General features: G+C 38.4%; 1 protein-coding gene and 1 pseudogene across 1 annotated transcript in view; both read left to right on the forward strand.

Annotated features, from left to right (window-relative positions):
* LOC138157907 (transmembrane protein 132C-like) overlaps nucleotides 1-20,701 on the forward strand; it is a 612,402-nt gene that overhangs the window by 39,176 nt on the left and 552,525 nt on the right. The gene's annotated exons all lie outside the window — the stretch shown is intronic.
* On the forward strand, nucleotides 13,908-14,748 carry LOC138160659 (mitochondrial 2-oxoglutarate/malate carrier protein pseudogene; annotated as a pseudogene).

Genomic DNA, 20,701 nt, shown 5'->3' on the forward strand with positions numbered 1-20,701 from the left:
GTTTGCCTCAAGTTCCTCAACTGTAAAATGGGGAAAGTAATAACACCTGCCTCCCAATATTGTTGTAGAGATCAAGTGAAATGCTTAGCGTTTTAATTACCTTTGTTGTTTTACCCATCTTGAAAGTTATTACACCTTTTTTTTGCTCCCCTAGCAAAAGGTTTTCATATTACCCACATGATGTGATATCTGGCATTTGGGTGCTGCCGGTGCCCACCTCAGGATGAGAATGATCTCTTCCACCTGCCAACTTTCACTAAATTTTATGTTGGCCCTTCGTCTCTTCTCCCACCTCAACCCCCATTTAAAATTAAATTATCTAGAATGAAGAAACCACAGTTGTAAAATAGGAGGCATCCATGACATTTAAACATTATTATCAAATCCTCTAATGTCAGAATTGGTTGGAGATAAAACTCTACCTCCAGGCCATCAGGTTCCAAGCTGGAGCTGTATGTAAATAGGCCATCTCCTAAGAAACCCAAATTAATCACTTGTGTTTTCAGAGCCAGGGAGCCAGCCATGGGAGACCCTATCTCCGAAATGTTCTGTGCCTCGATTTAGAAAGAACGCTGGTTTTGTACTCAGAAGATGTGCCCTTGAATCCCAACCCTAAATCTCACTACTGTGTAATTTATGCTTTCATGTAAAAAGATACCTCTGGACTATGTAATATCCAGGATCTCTTCCAGCTCTAAGTCCTAAGACCTAAAGACCAGGCACTATGGCCCAGTAGAATGAGTTTTCAACCAAGTTTCAAACTCAAAGATGGAAGATGGTGGAGTCATAAGAAGTAGTGCAGGAATTCCTCACCACAAACTTTTCCCAATATTTTTAGAAAATGTAGCAGACTGAATTCTTGTAGGGAAATCCTGAAGAAATCAGTGTATCTTTTTTTCCAGTCCAGGTTAACATAGGGAGATAAGTAGGGAAGTCTACAAAAACTGCAGATGGGGTTGGGCCAGGAACTCCAAGAGGAATACCAATGCCCAGGGAGAGGTTGTGCATCAGAGCAAAGAGGGTCTCAAACCCATTATGAAGCAAACCCAGACTCACAATGGGGACCTGTGACAGGGACAGGTGACAATTGGCAGCCTTGTGCCCAACTACCTGCGTCACAGATTAAGGGTAGGCTGAGAAGGGAACCTGCACACCACAATGGGGTTCATGGGTAGCATGTCAAAAAAGGAGGAAGTTTGGAAACCAGTGCCAACAGTGTTGTGTTTCAGACATCAGGCACAAACAGGTTCCAACATGAAAACAAATTGAAAAGGCTGGGGCGGGGGGAGAAAGAAAATTGAAGGTATTTTATAGATCAAGGGGAAAAATATGTAGACTCATTGGGCTATCTAAATGCCATGTAATTTTTTTAAAGAGCCTTTCAAAGAGGGAAAAAAATACACACTCAGTTGGGTATAGGAGTCTTATATTACCCTACAGGAAAGTAGGCGGGGAAGGGGCTAAGAGAAGGAGGGGAAGGTAATAGAAGGGAGATCACATCACGAGAGGGGGGATTCAGGAGGTAGTCAGGTAGTTGAGTATGGACAGGGCGAAACTAGAGAAAGAATAGATTAAATGGGGGGAGACAGGACAGAGTGAAGGAAATACAGTTAGAAACAGTAGTTGTAAAAAATTGAAGCAAGTTTTTCTGATAAAGGCCTCATTCCTCAAAAATTATGAAAACAAAGTGAAAAAAAGGCTGGAAGGGGGGGAGAAAGAAAATTTGAAAATAGAGAAATGAATAAAATTTATAAAAATAAGAGCCATTCCCCAATTGATAGATGATCAAAATATATGGTTAGTTTTCAGATGAAGTAATGAAAGCTATCTGGAGTGTTTGTGTGTGTGTGTGTGTGTGTGTATGTGTGTGTGTATATGCCTCTAACTTGCTATTCATGGGAGAAATGCAAATTAATACTATCCTGAGGTACTACTTCATACCTATTAGACTGTCTAATAGAAGAGAAAAGGAAAATGGTAAATGTTGGAAGGGGTGAGGGAAAAAAAGAGACATTAATGGACTGTTGGTGGAGTTGTGACACAGAGCAATTTGGAACTATGCCCCGAGGCCTATAAGATCATGCATACCTTTTGAACTAGCAATACCACTAGTGGGACGGTATCCCCAGAGAGATAAAAACAAAAAGGAAAAGGACATATACGTACAAAAATATTTTTAGCAGCTGTTTTCTGGGGGCAAAGAATTAGAAGTTGAGGGGATGCCCATCTATTGGGAAATGACTGAACAAGTTGTGGTGGGATACTACTATAGTATAAGAAATAATGAACAGAATATTCTCAGAAAAACCTGGAAAGACTTGCATGGGCTGATGCAAAGTGAAATGTACTGTGTACAAAATAACAGCAATATTGCAAGATGATCAGACGTGAATGAATTAGCTATTTTCAGTAGTACAATGATCTAAGACAAGTCTGAAGGACTTACGATGAAAAATGCTATCCATCAAAGACTTATATGAACTGATGCTGAGTGAAGTGAACAGAACCAGGAAACCATTGCTCACAGAAACAGCCACAGTGTTCAATGACTGATTTTGATGGACTTAGCCCTTCTCAATAATGCAAGGACTTAAAAAATTCCAAATGACTCATGATGGTAAATGCCATCCATATCCAGAGAAAGAGCCATGGAGCTGGAAGGCAGAGAGAAGGAAACTATTTTCTGTTTTGTTTTTTCTTCTCACAGTCTCTCCCATTTGTTATAATTCTTCTGGGCAACAAGACTAATGTGAAAATGTGTTTAATAGGAATGTATGTATAGAATCATATCAGATTGCATGATGTCTTAGGGAGGGAAGGCAAGGGAGGGGAGAAAATTTAAAACTTATGGAAGATAATGTTGGAAACTAAAAATAAATAAATATATATATTTTAAATGTTATCCATCTCCAGACAAAGAACTGGTGGTGTCTGAAGACAGATTGACACATACTTTTTATTTATTTTTTCTTTAAGTTTTTTCTTGTCTATGATTTCTTTCACATTATAACTATTATGAATATATTTTGCATGACTATATACGTATCACCTATATTGAATTGCTTGCCTTCTCAATGGGGGGGATGGGGCAGGGAAGGAGGGAAAGAGAGAATGTGAATTTTAAAGAGAAGTTTTAAAAATGAATGTTATAAATTGTTTTTACATATAACTGGGGAAAAATAAAATACTAAATAAAAACTTTTTTTAAAGAGTCTATATATAATATTTCAAGAAATCTTAAAAGAAAACTGCCCAGATCTCTTAAAATCATAGGACAAAGTAGAAATAAAGATAATCCAGAGGTTGACCTCTGAAAGAAACTCCAGAATGAAAACTCCCATGAACACGAGTGAAAACCCAGAATTGCCAGTTCAAAGAACAATTTTGTAAACAGCCAGAAAGAATTCAAGTACTGAAGAGCCACAGTCCGGATCACATACAGTTTAGCAGTCATCACTATAAAGGAATAGAAAATATTGAATATGACATTACAGAAGGCAAAGAATATGGGCTTTATAGCAAGTGTAACTTACTCAGAAAAAAACAATATAATGCAATTGGGGGTGGTGGAGATATTTATAGAGAGGACTTCCAAGTTTTCTTAATAAAAAATCCAGAGCTCCAGAGAAACTTTGAAGTATAAAGGAGAAAAGAGAAAAATACAAAGATAATCAAGAATGAACACCGATAAAGGACTAAACTGCTTACATTAAAGATGGATAGATAATACAGGTGTCCTCTCTGAACCCTATCAGCATCAAGGTTCATAGAGGGAATCCAATTAGAAATGAGTATTTCTGTTATGTCTTGATAATTTTAAGGTAAAAATGAAAAGTAAGGGCAAAAAGAATATACCAGGGGAGGGGGAGGGAAAGGAATGTTCTAGAAAATTATCTTGCAGAAAGAGACCATACAGATATAATCAAGGAGGAGGTGGCTGAAGAGGAGTGACTGACACTTGAAACTAACTCTCATCTAAACTGGTCAAAAGAAGGAAGAACGTACACAGATACAGAGTTAAGTACAGACATGTATTTCACCCAACTGGAATTCCAGGGGACTCGCAATAAAACATACTAGTCATCCTCGAAAGCAGACAAGAAGGACTCAGAATGCAGGAGACATACATACACACATAAACACACACATATGAAAGACAATGACTAATGTGGAAATTTGGTTTGACTTATTAGAAATGGTTTGTATTCTCAGTAGGGTGGGGAGGGGTTGGGGTAGGATGGTAAGTAGGTTGATCATGGGTGATTAAATATATGTGAAAATATCTGTGTGGGGGTGAGAGTAGAAGGGAAGAAGAAAGAGAGGGAAAGGGAGAAAGAGAGAGAGAAGGGAGAGGTGAGGGAGAGAGGAGATGAGAAATAGGGAGGGAGAGAGAGAGGGGGAGGGAAAGGAAAGAAGAAAGAGAGGGAGAAACACTTGGGAACTCTGATCTACACAATGACCAATCACAATTCCTAAAGAATGATGATGAAACATGATGCAGGGCTTCTGAGAGAGAGTTGTTAAGACTCAGAATGCAAATTAAGATTTTTTTTTTAACATGGCCAATGAGAAATATCGTTAAGCTTGACTGTACATGCTTGTAAGAGAGGGTTTTTTCTCTTGCTTTCTCAATGGGCGTGGTGGGAAATAAAGGGCAATAAAGACTGATCATAGTTTGAAAATAAAATAAATTTAATTAAAAAATAAAAATATACTAAACGAATATGACCAAGAATATTAAAGTATAGGAATACTAAAATTTAAGACATGAATAATAGTTATACCTAAACACAAGAACACAAATGAATGTTTAAAAGAGAGTTCCTCTTAAACCTGGGTTTTCTAAAATCTCAGCATTTTGAACCTTTTTACTTAAAACTTATAAAAAGAATTCACAAGTACATACATGGCAAGGGCTTCTTGTTAGGTCTGTTAATAGATATTTCTTTACAGGCGTCTCCATCATCTTCATTCTCAGTTATCCAACAATCAACTGTGAGAGAAAACACCTCACCAGTGCTATGTCTTCAAGTTTAATTTCTTCCAAATACCAACTAGGGTCTTTTCCACTATTGTCATGTCCAATGCTTATTTGATATAATTCACCAACATCTTTAAGATTAATCTGAAAAAAAAATTAAAAGTTATATTCACACCAATCATTTCTTCTTGACCTGCAAATAAAATTCCCTCTATGCTATTATTTTAAATCAAGAAATTCATTATCAATTTCAAACACCAATACCTACACTACTTCAGCAACATTTTCTCTCTCTCTCTCTTTTTTTTGCCTTTTGGAGGGGCAATTGGGGTTAAGTGACTTGCCCAAAGTCACACAGCTAGTTTTGTGTTAAATATCTGAGGCCGGATTTGAACTCGGGTCCTCCTGACTCCAGGGCCAGTGCTCTATTCATTTCACCACCTAGTCATGCCCCCAGCAACAGTTTCTCAAATGGAGTTTAATGCCATATAAGATAATATATATGTATATATATAATAGCATATAATACCTGCAGTATTATGCTATATATAATAAAATATGGCGCTTGAAATTTTAGCCTCAAGGAAACAGCCCTCAAACAGTTTGATAATAGGCAGATATGGTGGATGTATCTTCAGTTATTGTTTGAATTGCAATTTGGCCCATGTGCAGTATTATTTTGCAAAATAAATATATTATAATTATTATTTGGACAAAATTAATTAAGCTCATCAAATAAAACAATTGAATTTGTCACTGAAACACTGAGATGACTTACTTTAACATGGTGATCTCTGGCTCTTCATGCTACCTGGCTCCACTAGGCTCTGAGTATGGCTGGCTGATACTTCCTATTTGAACAGTCTTTAGATAATTGAAGTGGTTTTTTTGTTGATTTAAGGATTGATAACTGTCTCTTACCCCCAGCTATGGTAAATAAAATTGTTCAGAAGCATCTGTGTAAATTCCAATTTACTAGGGAAATGGACAAACTACGATGCTGGGCATTTAGAGAAAGATGTAATGGAAAAAAATATTTTTATCATATCTATCACCTTTCTGAATCCTAGGCAATGAATCTGAAAAAATTAAATTCTTAGGGAAAATACAGTATGGATATACAGCTATTTATTAAAATTACTCATCTATATTAATTTTGTATAATGAAGAGAAACATATTTTGTTTTTAAAAGTGTTTTGCTTTGATAATCTTTCTTAGGGATGTTGGAGTTTAGAATAGATGGTCATGCATCTTCTCAATCATCCATGACTTTAGTGTTCTGTTCTTGGCTTCTCAGAGGAAATTGTTATTTTTAATTGGTTCCATATCAATAAAAGCAGTTATTGTCAAAGTAACTATTTAATTCATTCTTCCTCCCTTCTTTTCCATCTTAAAAGAATAATCTCTTCCTTTCTTTTTTTCCAACTATGTTTCCAACATCTTTCACTAGGATCTTATTCTCTTAATAATATCTTTCTTTGGAATATTCAATCTCTCTACTTATCTAAATAGAACTATACTCATGTGTCCCCACCTCCAAAATAATGTTTTGGTGAACATAAGTCAGAAAATCACATTTTTTAATCTCAAAAATTATTTTCCAAGAAACTAGAGCCTCTAGTAGGTAGATAAAAATCAAGAAATAATCACTGAAGTTGAACAACTTGAATATCAATTTAAAGCACATTTCCATCTTACTAAAGATTTCTGCCATCAACTGGTTATATTATTTTCTGGCTTCTGTATTTTTCTGACAAAGGAATCACCACATTCAGATTCTAATACCTCATTTTCCAATGTCTTATATGAGGAAAAAAGTACTTAAGAAACTGAAGTTGAGGAGATTATTCAGACCAGAACAAATACACACAAAAGAAATTTATGCTGAAGGGGGCACAATTTTGAAAGTATCAAAGGTTGGAAAAGCCTGATTGGTACAACTATGAATAAAAGGCAACTCACACCAAATAACTACTGCCTCACATCTTTACTTTGCAAACCTTTATGTAAATGATCTTAACATGTACTAAAAGAATCCAAACAAACAAAAAGAAAAAAAAATCCCATTGACTTGTTAGAGTAAAATTTAGCCTTAAATATTTTCCTCTAACAAGCCATCTCCCATTCATATGTTTAAATCATACAATATCCCTTGACAGATGCAATCATAAAAATGACTCCATAAATTGATTATTAAAAAGAAATGAAGGAAGACACCAAAGATATCTGATATTATTATGGAGGACGCCCTATGAAGTGTTCATATGACAGTTTCTCTATCAATGACAATCAAGTGTGTCTGTTCCTATGTGATATTTTATTGATTGTATTAAACCCTATAATGATAAAGGGTCTCCTCTGGGAGATATAAGATCTTCAAAAAAAACATTGCCCTTATCAAAACTAAAAGGATAAAAAATATGCATTGTCTAGACTAGAACATACAACAGAATAGAAGTTCAGCTAATTCATCATTGTATATATTTTGGACAAGTACTGTTGGGTTATCTTTGCACATCAACTCAAGTAAATAAATAACCCTAATCCTTTGTCCTATAAGCAGATGAAAACCAAATGGAATGACAGACATATTGAACTGAAGGAAGAAAGTGAGCTAGCTTGCACTGAAGAAATAGCCCAGTGCTGGCAATGACCAGAAACTATACCCAAAATGAAATCATCACCTTTGCTCCATCCCTTCCCAAATTTTTTTTTTAAACATTGAGGAAAATTGGTAGTTGAAAAGCACAGGACACCACCATATCTGAAAAATCAAAATTTTGTATTACTCAAAAGGTAAAGAAGTTCAGTTCATGGTTAATATAAACAGGCTTTTTGTATCCAACCCTCCAACTGTGCTTTACAAGTAACATGTCATTAATAAATGATTATTGGACTGTATTGGACTGGAATCAGTATTACACGAGATGAATGTACAAAAAAAGTCAGTTTAAATATCACATAGTAAAAGTGAAGAAAAATAATTAGATGCCACTTTGAGTACTCCACTTATGCTTTAAAATGTTAAGAGAGCCAGAATGTGTGTGAAATATCAGCCATATCCTTTATGGATGATCATAGAATCATAGACTAAAAACTGAAAATCATCTCAGAAGTTACCTAATCCAACCGTTTATTTTGCAAGTGATGGAACTGAGAGCCAGAAAGATTAAGTGAATAATTTGTGATTTGAACCTAAGTCTTTTAATTCCAAATCCATCATTCTTTCCAACAAAAATCACACAGGTTAAGAGAGTGTAATGGGAATTTGAAGACCTTCCCTGCTTTGAAAATATACTCTGTCCCCTAATAGGCTGAATGTAATCACATGGAACCTGTGGTGGGAAGTTTGCTGAAGGGTGGAGCAGAGCCCACAGAAAGCTGGGAGTCAGAGCAACCTAGACATTTGGGAGGAGAGCACACTTCTGAGGGAGGCAGATAGGCTTGGGAGTAAATATTGATCTAGTGTTAGTCTGTGGGAAGGCTAAAGGATGGTATGGCTCTTTGTGCTGTTGTGGCTTATTAACTTTTTTGCAACTGTGATAGAATCAGCTTACTGGTTTTGGGATTTGCTTTTCTGGGGTCTGAATAAATATTTTTGCTTCTGTCTTCTATATGGAGAGTCTGTTATATTTTGTGATTGAGCACCACGTAGGCATATTTAGTTAGTTAGTTAGTTAGTTAACTCTGTTTATTTTTCTTTTTTTCCCTCTTTTTTTTAGGTTACATCATTCATTTCCACAAGATTTTGAGTTACAAATTTTCTACCCAATTTTCCCTACCCACCACCCCAAAACAGAGATTACACTGAATATCCCCTCCCCCAATCTGCTCTCTCCCATATCTTCCCCCATGCCCCTTCAACTTTACAGTAGGGCACGGTGGATCTCTATGACCCAGTGCCTGTTTATCTCATTTCCCAGTTACATGTAAAATAATAATAATAATAATAATAATAAAGTAAGTGTATATATATATATATTTAAACATTAGATTTTAAAACTTTGGATTGCAAATTCTTTCCCTTCCTCCCTTGTCACCCACCCTCACAGGGAAGATAAGCAATTCAATATAGGTTGTACATATGTAGCTATGCAAAACATTTTAGTAGTGGATATGTTGTGAAAGACTGACTATATTTCCTATCCATCCCCCACCTGTTCTATTCTCTACTTTGATAATGTCCCTTTTCAAAACTGGGTGCTTCCAAATTCCCTCCCCCCCAGCCTGCCCTCCCTTCCATTATACCCCCTTTCTTCCCCTTCCCCTCTACTCTCCTGTAGGGTGAGATACCCTATTTAGTGTGTATGCCATTCCCTCCCTAAGCAAAATTCAATGAGAGTAAGGTTGATCCATTCTCTTTTGCCTTCTTTGTCTTCCCCTCCATTATAACAGTTTTCCCTTGCCTCTTCTATATAAGATAATTTATCCCATTCTGTCTCTCCCCATCTCCTCTCATTATATTCCTCTCTCACCTCTTAATTTCACCTTTTATGTGTCATCCCTTCCTATTCAATTGGTCCTGTACCCTCTGTCTATGTATACCTATAGACATATATACACACACTCACATATGTGTATTCATATACCCATATACCCTCCTATGTAGACATATATATGTATTTGTGTGTGTATATACATATACATACACACATTTCTATTCCCTTCAACTATGCTCATACTGAGAAAAGTTTCATAAGTTACAGTTATTGTTTTTCCATGTAGGAATGTTAATAGTTCAACTTTGATAAGTTCCTTATGATTTCTTTTCCCTGTTTACCTTCTCAAGCTTCTCTTGCTTCTTGTATCTGAATGTCAACTTTTGTATTCTACTCTGTTTTTTTCATCAAGAATGGTTGAAAGTGCTCTATTCCACGGAATGACCATATTTTCCCCTGAAACATTATACTCAGTTTTGCTGAGTAGCTGATTCTTGGTTTTAATCCCAGCTCCTTTGCCCTCTGGAATATCATATTCCAAGCCCTTTGATCCCTCAGTGTAGAAGCTACCAGGTCCTGAGTTATCCTGATTGTGTTTCCACAATATTGAAATTGTTTCTTCCTGACTGCTTGTAATACTTTTGCCTTGATCTGGGAACTCCGGAACCTGGCTATAATATGCCTAGTTTTCTTTTGGGGATCTTTTTCAGGAGGTGATTGGTGGATTCTTTCAACCTCAATTTTGCCCTCTGGTTCTAAAACATCGGGGAAATTTTCTTTGACAATTTCTTGAAGAATGATTTCTAGGTTCTTTTCTTTTATCATGGCTTTCAGATAGTCCAATAATTTTTAAATTATCTCTCCTAGATCAATTTTCCAGGTCAGTGGTTTTTCTAATGAAACATTGCATGTTGCCTTCTATTTTTTTCATTTGTTTGCATCTATTTAATAGTATCCTAATTTCTCATAAAGTCACTAGCTTCCATTTGCTCCAATCTAATTCTGAAGGAATGATTCTCTTCAGTGAACTTTTGAGATTCTTTTTCCATCTGGCAAATTCGGCTTTTTAAGGCAGTCTTCTCCTCATTGCCTTTTTGAACCTCTTTTGCCATCTGAGTCAGTCTCTTTTTTGAGGTGTTATTTTCTTTAGTCAGGTTGTTGACTGTCATTTCATAATTTTCTTGCATGGTTCTCATTTCTCTTCCTAGTTTTTCCTGCACTTCTCTGATTTTCAAAATCCTTTCTAAGCTCCTCTATGGCCTATAATCAGTTCATATTTTTTCTTGAAATCTTTTGGTGCAGGAATTCTGACTTTTATTGTCTTCTTCCTTTTCCATGCTTTGATCCTTTTTTGCCCCCAAAATAGGAATGTAAAGTTGTATTACTCTGTTTGCTTTGTTACCTTTGCTTGCTCATGTTGCCACTCAATTACTTGATTTTTGAGCCTTTTGCAACAGTAGAACATTGCTACCAGAAACGGGAGCTTTATCCCAGATGCTGGGGTTTTCTCAGCTGCTGGAGCTATTAGTTGGGTGCCCTCTCTGAAGCCTCCACACACTCTGACAAACTGTTCATGGACCCCAGGACCTCCACCCTAGATAGCCATTCAGATCCAAGCAGGTTAAAGCAAGAGTGATTACCCCTCAGACTGGTTGCTTGGTCCCCCTACAATCTGCAGAACAGGACCTCTGAAGCAGCCCCAAGTCGGGCGGCTGCACAGCCAGGGTGCCTCAGCTGCTTCTTGCCTGGGGAAAAAGGCCAGCTCTCACACCTAAATTCCCAGGTCCCAAAGTCCAAACTGCACTGACCTCTCACTTTGTCCTTAGCATCTATGTCTTGATAATGCTGGAAACCACCACAGCTGCTTGTGATCTGAAGTCCCTCCAGCCAGTGGCTGGTCAGGCTGCCCTGAGGCAAAAGCCTTGGGTTCGTGAGGAGCTAGGCTCGACACCCAGAGCTCTGAGCTGGTGGCTTCCTGCCAGCCTGCCAGGCTGTCCTCAGTGGAAGGTTAGCTTCTCTGTGACATTTTTTGAGTTCTGTATCTCCAAAGTTTGTCTAGAGTCATTTTTTTTTACATGAATTGGAGGAGGTGGGAGCCGGAGCTATGTGGAAGTCCTGTTTCTACTCTGCCATCTTGACTCCCAACCCATGTAGGTATATTTGTAGTGATTACAGGCACTGTAAATATTGCATTTACGCCACAGAGGGCTTGAATCAATTACGATCCATCCCACTTGGATAAGTATCCATATTAATGAGAGCATGACCCAAAGAAGTATTACTTTTTCCCCCTGGAAGCCTCAATATTGTTCTGAAAATAATCTTATCTAAAATTGGATCTACTGATTCTCTAGAATTTTAATTCTTCATTTGTGTATGAGGCAAAGTCTTTCATTTTCTCAAAAAATACTTTTAAAATTTCTTAAATGTACATTGTTTTTAAAATTGTTAGAAACTTATTTACTTACACATTTTAAATGAAACCTTGGACAGTTTTTGTAAAAAAAAAGTTTAATACATGTTGCTGTTGATATGATCATGGAACAGATTTTATTAGGGAAGTATGGAACAAATACTATTTTTTCTGGGAATTAGAAATTAGTAGATAATGATGACCATGGAAATAGCTGATAAAGCAAAGCTTAGGTCAGTTCACTCACAAATCAACAACTATTCATCTAAGAGACATTGGTAGGTCCTCTCTGGGCTACAGGCTGGCAATTGCCCCTCTCCAAAGTGTATTTATTTTTGATAGAATGGAAGTAGTTACTTCCATGTTCAGCTCTGATAATGCCTACAAGTATCTCAATTCTCCCATGAAAATAGTATCAGTAATATCCCCTGGACTGTTGTAAGGAGGTAATCTAACTGTGGTGTTTAAAAAAAAAGAAAGAGGTACTATGTTGTGTAAGATGTCAATGATCTGGGTAACAATGCTGCTTGCACAAAATATTTATGTTGTGAATCTGGAAGGTTTCTAGACTATCAACAGGAAATCACAACTTCATGAAATTTACGTGAAAACTAGGAGAAATGGATATGCATGTAGAACCAAAGCTGAGTTCACAGTCCTTACAGAAGTTACATATTTGTAACAGCAGGACAAAAGGCACAAGGCGGTGGGGAGGGGAGTGGAGTGCAGAAACACTAGGGAATTTTCTAAATGGGCACTGCATGGGAGGGGTGCAGTAAAAATGGAAAAAAGAACAAAACCCTCCCAAAGGGGAGGAACAAGGCAATGGCAAAAGCTGTGTTCTTGTCCCTTGGGAACTGCCAGACTATGAAGATAAGATGGTCTGCTTATCTACAAGGGAAGGAGCTGCACAAGCAGTTTCCCAGACCAGCACAGAGTAGCTGACACCAAGGACTTGTTTCAAGGACACACCAGGAGTAAAGTTTGTGGTATAAACAAAAAGTTAGGTTGTTATGTGTATTGGCTGGAGGTGGGGGTGGGATTCCTGCTTAACACATCCAGGGCCTCTTGCATACTCTGGGTCCAAGGTTTCTGGAAAATATGGCCATACAAGAAGATAGATAGGTTCAGGGGAACTCTTAACAATCCTCGACAAGACATGTCCATTACATACCCAGTGCAACTAAAATAATCAAGCCCAGTGATTTACATATTACAAAAATAACATATCACTAAAAACAAGTGACTTGTAAATTAAGCTAAATGCTAAAGAAAGGTGTTCAGCCATTCTTCACTATCCCATTTGGATTTTTCATGGCAAAGATACTGGAGTGGGGTTTTTATTTTTTTTCCTTTTACAGCTCATTTTAGAGATGAGAAAACAGAGGCAGACAGGGTTAAGTGACCTGCTCAGGGGTCACACAGGGTAGCTGTCTGAGTAAGTTTGAGCTCAGGTCTTCCTGACTGTAGGCCAGGCACTCTAGTCTTGTTTTTTGTTTGTTTGTTTGTTTTGTTTTGTTTTGTTTTTTTCCTGGAATTTATTTATTTATTTTTTGTTTTCAACATTCATTTCCACAAGATTTTGAGTTTCACATATTCTCCCCATCTCTCCCCTACCCTCCAACCCAAGATGGCAAGCACACTGATTATCCCTTCCCCCAGTCTGCCCTCCCTTCTATCATCCACCTCTTTTATCCCCTTGCCCTCTATTTTCCCATAGGGTAAGACACCCAATTGAGTGTGTATGTTATTCTCTCCTTAGCATGCGCTCTATTCATTGCCCCATCTAGCTGCCCCTTCACCACTCCCCTTTGGGGGTGCATCAAAATCCTGCCATCCCAACTGGCATTCCCCAAGCCCCGCCTCTTCCCCTGTACCTCTACTCCAGCTCCATCCTCTTCCTTGATTGGCTCTTTCAGCGCCCGTATACCAAAATTGGTAGTGGGGGCTGGCAAGGTGGGGAATGGGAGAGGGCATTGTGAGGCCTGGCATGCGTGCAGGGTCGCTTTGTCCACGTGTAGCCGTCCTTGCCTATAAAGCCAGCTGCAGCGGGACATTGGTACATTAGCGGGGATGGCGCTGGCAGCGAGCTTTGGGAGTGGAGAGTTGCCTGTAAATCACCATACATCTCCCAATCTGGTCGTCGAGTTTCACTTTGGAGGCTTGGCTGGTACGCCGGCTACAGTTTTTGTGCAGCCTATGAATTTGGTGAAGAACCGGATGCAGCTGAGCGTGGAAGGCGCCCAGAACCGTCATTACAAGACTAGCTTGCAGGCGTTCACCAGTATCCTAAGGTTTGAGGGGGTTCGGGGCGTTCGAGGCATGTACGCGGGGCTCTCCGCAGGGCTCCTGCGCCAGGCCACCTACACAGCTGGTCTGGGCATTTATCATGCTCTCTTTGAGCGCTTGACTAGGCCAGATGGGACAGCCCCTAACTTCTTTACCCTGACTGGCACGACAGCAAGTGACGCGGGAGCCCTCTTAGGACGGCTTTCTGCACTTGACCTGATACGTATGATGGCTGATGGTCAATTGCCCTTGAAGGAGCGAAGAGGCTACAAGAGCGTCTTTGATGCATTCGCGAGGATTTCCCGGGAAGAAGGCGTTCTCCCCCCTGAGAGGGCTTATATCGCTACTATTACGAGAGCTGTTCTCGTCAGACCCAACTTGCTACCTATTCACAGTCGAAACAGTTTCTCATTACTTCCTGTGAATTCTCTGACAACATCTGCTGCTGTCGGTCAGCATGAGTAGTGGGCTGATCTCTACAACAGCCTCTATGCCTTCGGATCCAGGATATGGATCCAGGATCCAGAATATGCGGATAATTAATGGGAAGCCTGAGTATAAGAACGGACTGGATGTGCTGATGAAGATCATTCGACAGGAAGGATTGCTCAGCCTCACCCCTTAATGTACGCTTTACCCCCACACTGTCCTACTGGAGCAAATGAACAATTAAAAGAAGTTCTTTCTCAATAGCTGAGGAGCCCCAAGGGTACCTGAGGGACCAGGAGGACACAGTTTCCAAGAATGGTGATGCCATAGTTTTCATATGCCATAGAATAGAATGCCAACCCCCATTACCATTTTTGGTATGCGGGCGCAGAAATCAAGGAAGAGGATGGAGCTGGAGTAGGTACAGGGGAAGAGGCGGGGCTTGGGGAATGCCAGTTGGGATGGCAGGATTTTGATGCACCCCCAAAGGGGGGCCTGGTGAAGGGGCAGCTAGATGGGGCAATGAATAGAGCGCATGCTAAGGAGAGAATAACATACACACTCAATTGGGTGTCTTACCCTATGGGAAAATAGAGGGCAAGGGGATAAAAGAGGTGGATGATAGAAGGGAAGGCAGACTGGGGGAAGGGATAATCAGTGTGCTTGCCATCTTGGGTTGGAGGGTAGGGGAGAGATGGGGAGAAAATTTGGAACTCAAAATCTTGTGGAAATGAATGTTGAAAACAAAAAATAAATAAATAAATTCCAGGAAAACAAAACAAAACAAACAAAAAACAAGACTAGAGTGCCTGGCCTACAGTCAGGAAGACCTGAGCTCAAACTTACTCAGACAGCTACCCTGTGTGACCCTGAGCAGGTCACTTAACTAACCCTGTCTACCTCTGTTTTCTTATCTATAAAATGAGCTGGAAAAAGAAAAAAAAAAAACACCCATTCCAGTTCACCCTCAGCAGCTGTGCCTCAGTCCTCCCCGGCTCTTCCCATAACTGCACCTTCAAAATCTGTCTGGATTCTACACCCCCACCTTGGCTTCCTTCTTGTTTGGTTTCTTCACCCTTCCTCCCCGTCACATGTGGAATTTCCATATTCCAAAGAAGCAATAAAATATTAAATGCTTTAAAAGCAAATTAATTTTTTAAATGGGGTAAAATCACGAAAATTGAAGAATTCTCTAAGCTGATTTCCACTTAACCAATACAAATTCTGGGAAGGTTTGTAACAATGCAAACTCCCACAGGTACTTTGTCAACTCAAACTCAACAAGACATATTAAATATTGACTCTTTGCATAATACATGTTAGAATTCAAAGAAAAATGATAGTCTGTCCCTGCTTTCAAGGAGTTCACCCTCTAGAAGAAGATAAAAAAATACACAAATAATAATGCAAAACAGAATATGCTAAATTCATAAGGGAGGCAAATGCAGAAGGTTATGAAAGTTTTTACATAAATATCATTTCTTACCATGTTGAAAGGCATCATAGACAAGGTAGCATTTAAGTTGAATGGAGGTGGGGGGAACAGAACAATCTGTATTATATGTTTTGGAATAATCTGTATTACTATTTTATGCTTGCAGAAAAATAGGTGATATTTCTGTATTTTGAAGTACATGTTCCAGCAAAAGAACCCACCCAGCACTGAAACAGATCTGTTCTAGAAAACTAAAATGTAAAATAAAATTCATTTGACTATCCTGATGATCATCCTAAAGAAAATGAGAAGATGAAGGAAGATATTACCAAAGTACAAAATTGCCAAATAAAATAGAATGAAGAATTTTAATTATATAACTAAATTGAAATGTTATTATTTTTTAAAACAAAACCAACACATTGAAAATTAGAAGGGGAGTTTGTATACAAGATTTCAGAGAAAAGGCAACAACTTTACTGGAAAATTTGAAATCTCAGAAAAGTAACAAATGATGTCTCTTCAGCCGTGGTCACCTAAAAGGTAAAAGGGGGGCAGGGATTACAGTACTTGAGCTCAAGGTAACCCAGATAAGTTGGGTTCAAAACCTGCCTTGGATGCTGAATAGTGTATTTTATTGCATAATATTTATAGAATATTATATAAATTAATGTAAGCCATGGTATAGTAAGATAGTGTCTAGACTTAGGAGTCAGAAAGACTATCAATTCAAAATATGCCACAGGCACAGCTTTATGGCCCTACGCAAGTCACTTAACTTCTGAGTTCTCTTAGTTCCTTCATCTATAAAATGGAAAAAGTTGTGGTGATACAAAACACTCTTTACAAATCCTAAAGCAGTGTGAGCTAGTTTTTAACGATGGCCCTAGCTGGGCAACTAGGTGAAGTAGATACAGTGCACATATATGGCCTGTTAGGAAGGCATCTTCCTGAGTTCAAATCTGGCCTCAGAATAGCTTGTGTGATCCCGGGCAAGTCACTTAACCCTGTGTTAGTCTCAGTTTCCTCTTCTGTGAAATGGAGCTGAAGAAGGAAATGGCAAACCACCCCAGCATCTTTGTCAAGAAAATCCCAAATGGGATCGTGAAGAGTTGGACGTGTCTGAAAGGACTGAACAATATCAATCGGTCTTCCTGCTACTAGTTTCTCCCCATCCCCATTCATCCTCTCTGACCCAACATAAACTCTACTATGAATAAATCAAATACAATTTCTTTGTTTGGCATTCAAAGCCCTTCATAACCTGCCTCTCTCTCCCACACATATGATCAGTCTTCTTACACCTTTCCCTACAACATATACTTCATAGTGACATCAGCCTCCTTCCTCCTCATTTCTCTGCCTATTGAATGTTTCCTTGGATTCCTTTAAGCCCCAATTAAAATCCCACCTTGCAGGAAAACTTTCTCTATTCCCTTTCATTCTAGTGTTTTCCATCTCTTGATTATTTACAATTTATCCCATAGATAGCCTGTGTACATCATTTTGGACTGCCTCCCCATTAGACTTTGCAGCTCCTTGAGAGCATGGTGTAAGTGTATACTTAGGTGCTTAATAATTTTTTGATTGGATAATATGTGTCCAAGGCACTGAAATTGGATAATTGGATAATTATGTTTCCAAGGCACTGAAAATACAAATATAAACACAGAAAGACAGGGCCAGTCCTCAAGGAATTCATGTTTTAATGCAGGAAGGTAACACATAAAAGGAAGCTAGCATGAAGACATGGTAGACATGTTTGGTAGCCTGGAAAGGAATAAAGAAATGGTTTGTTCTGGGCATCCTCCTTAAAATAGAGGTCTGGGGGGAACCAGGCAATCAGAAGGATGACTAAGTACTGTCAGGGAGTGGAATGAGTTTCCAGAATGGGAAAAATCTATGGAGAATCAAGAGTAATGAAGTCATTTTTTAGAGCTCTGATCAGAGTTCTGACACTGTCCAAAGTATTAGTATATTTTTAGTATATTTTCTCTTGATTCTACTCATTTCACTCTCCATTGGTTCACATGATCTACCCATGATGGTACTGGGAATGTTTAGCCTTGAGAAGAGAAGATACAGGGGTAGATGTCAAAAACTCCTTTTGACAATGGGTAGATGACATGGTTGCTGAGTTGAATCTATTATTCAGTGACTTTGGACAAGTCATTTCCTATGTCTAGGTCACAGTTTATTCTGTAAAATGAAGAGGCTGGACAAGATGGCCCCCATACAGTTGTCTGAGTTTCTACTTTTCTTTTTGTATACACTGTCTTCTGATTTGGGGTTAATCTATTTTTCACTGGGATATTTTTTTTCAAAAACCAGTAAAAGAATATGATTATATATTTATATAATATAGGAATATAAGTGCTGGAGAGCACTGCTATGGTAGTTTGTTTGCTGTTTGGGCTGTTGTCTTTACACATTTGTCTTCAAGTCAGTCTGGTGGTCATATGTGGTTAGCAGAATTAAAATCACCTTATCTTTCATCTAATATGTTTACTTATCTGACATCCTACCTATTTCACATAAGGAGAGAAGGGAGAGGGCTGGCTTGTCTTTGAGAAATTGAGCCACTTGGGGAAGTTAGGTGGTATAGTGGGGGGGGGGGGGGGGTGGGAGGAAGGGAGGAAAGGAAGAAGGAAGGAAGGAAGGAAGGAAGGAAGGAAGGAAGGCAGGCTCTAGAGTAGGGACTTGACCTGATTTTCTTGGTATAAGGAAAAGGTAAGATGAGGAAACACCATCTACCAATGCAGAGGTCTTGGAGATCACAGGTGTTAAGTGACTCCAAGGTCATGCAGAAAAATATGTGAATGAGGACTGATTTGAACCTGGGTCTTCTTGGCTTTTAAGTTAAAACTCTACCTCTATGTCATACTGCCTTTCGTGAGAGGCTATAAAATTCTTTTAATGAATCTAATGATTTTCCCTGGAAAAAGATGTTCTTCCAAAATATTGTATGATAAGGCAAGAAATAATATAGTTTCTGAAAAATTGAAATAGAATAACCCAAAGTGAACAGGAGATGTACGTGGTAGATGTGAGAAGGCTCTCTCACAAACAAGGAATTATGAAGGAGGATAACGTAAAGAATGGCATTGAAAAAAATGTATGATGTGTGTGTGGGGGGGGGAGGTGATTGGAGAGAGTGGTTAACATAATGAGCAGCCTGAGTTTTCACTGGTGACTTCAAGATGTCTGAAATTGAGGAAGGTCCCTAGAACACTGGGTGATAATAAACTTAGGGGAAAACATGTGACTTAAGAGTGACAGGACATTAGAGGCAATATAGAACATGGATCCACTTGAGGTTTCTGAGTACCAGGAGAATAACACAATGGATACAACATTAATGTTACCACAGAATATGCCAGAGTATTGGATTACTATTGTAGTTACATCATCAATTTCATCAATCATCATCATCATTGTCATTGTGATAACATAACATCATTGAACCATTCCCTATAGAATAGCAGCTCCCAAACTTCCTTTCTTGGAGAGTTGCCTGAGGTACTGAGGGACACAGTCATTATGTGTGAGAGATGCTTAAACACAGGTGTCATGACTGAAGTTATTTATCCACTATGTCACACTGCTTCTATGGTACTGTTGCTATTTTTATTAGGCAGAAAGACACCATGATTAGAGGACTGATCTCAAAGCTAAGAAGACATGTGAATTCAAGACTTACCTATACACATAATGGCTATGTGATCCTGGGAAAGTTGTCACAACTCTCCATGCTTCAGGAAACTCTTAAGATTATAACTTGCTGAGAAGGTGCTCATCAATTGAGAAAATTACTCCATTTGGGAGTTCCTATCCCAGTGAAATCATAAGTCCAAGACAGTAATTCTTATTACTACAACAACAGTTACTGCTGCTGCTACTCCACTCCACCACCTACTACCACCACAACCACTAACATACCTACTACTACTACTACTACTACTACTACTACTACTACTATCTCTGTCATATTTCTCTGTCCTTTCAGTATTATATGACAAACTATATTCAGAGTGAGAAAAGAGCCAGATATGTTTATGTCCTGGTGTCACTAAGAGTGAGCCTTGTGTTATAAACTAACAGAAGCCTTATTAACATTATTAGAGTTGTCTCTCAGGTGTTAAATCGTACAGTTCACTGTCTGGATTGGAAAAATGTTGAATTGTTAAGAGCACATATTTGAATGTACATCATTACTTTTCACAATTGTTTTTAGTTGAAATTTATGTTGGGTGACATGAAAATGAGGACAGATATTTTCATAATCTCCCATGACCCAAATGTATTATGGATTCTTTCATACAGTTTTAATATATCTCTAAATTATTCCTAAATATCTATTAATAATTGAGGAGAAAGAAAATTATTTTATCTCCTAATGGCATTTGGACTTTTTAGTTTCTCTTTGGAATGAATATTCACTATGCATTTCTTGCTGTCAGATACTAAAGTATACTAATATATTACACAGAATCAATTCAATGGTCTTATGTTCAGAAGTGAGCTTAAAAACCAAGCTTGACAACCACACTGAAAAAGGGTGTATTTCTTTCTTTCTCTCCTTTCTTTCCTCTTCTTTTTCTCTCTCCCTCTTTGTGTCTTTCTCTCCCCCTTTATCTTTCATTCTTCTCTATTTCTTCCTTCCTTCCTTCCTTCCTTCCTTTCTTCCTTCCTTCCTTCCTTCCTTCCTTCCTTC

This window comes from Petaurus breviceps, unplaced genomic scaffold, assembly GCF_028583685.1.
Source record: "Petaurus breviceps papuanus isolate PSGF00001 unplaced genomic scaffold, PetGlider_PUasm1.0 101, whole genome shotgun sequence".
Classification (NCBI taxonomy): Eukaryota; Metazoa; Chordata; class Mammalia; order Diprotodontia; family Petauridae; genus Petaurus; species Petaurus breviceps.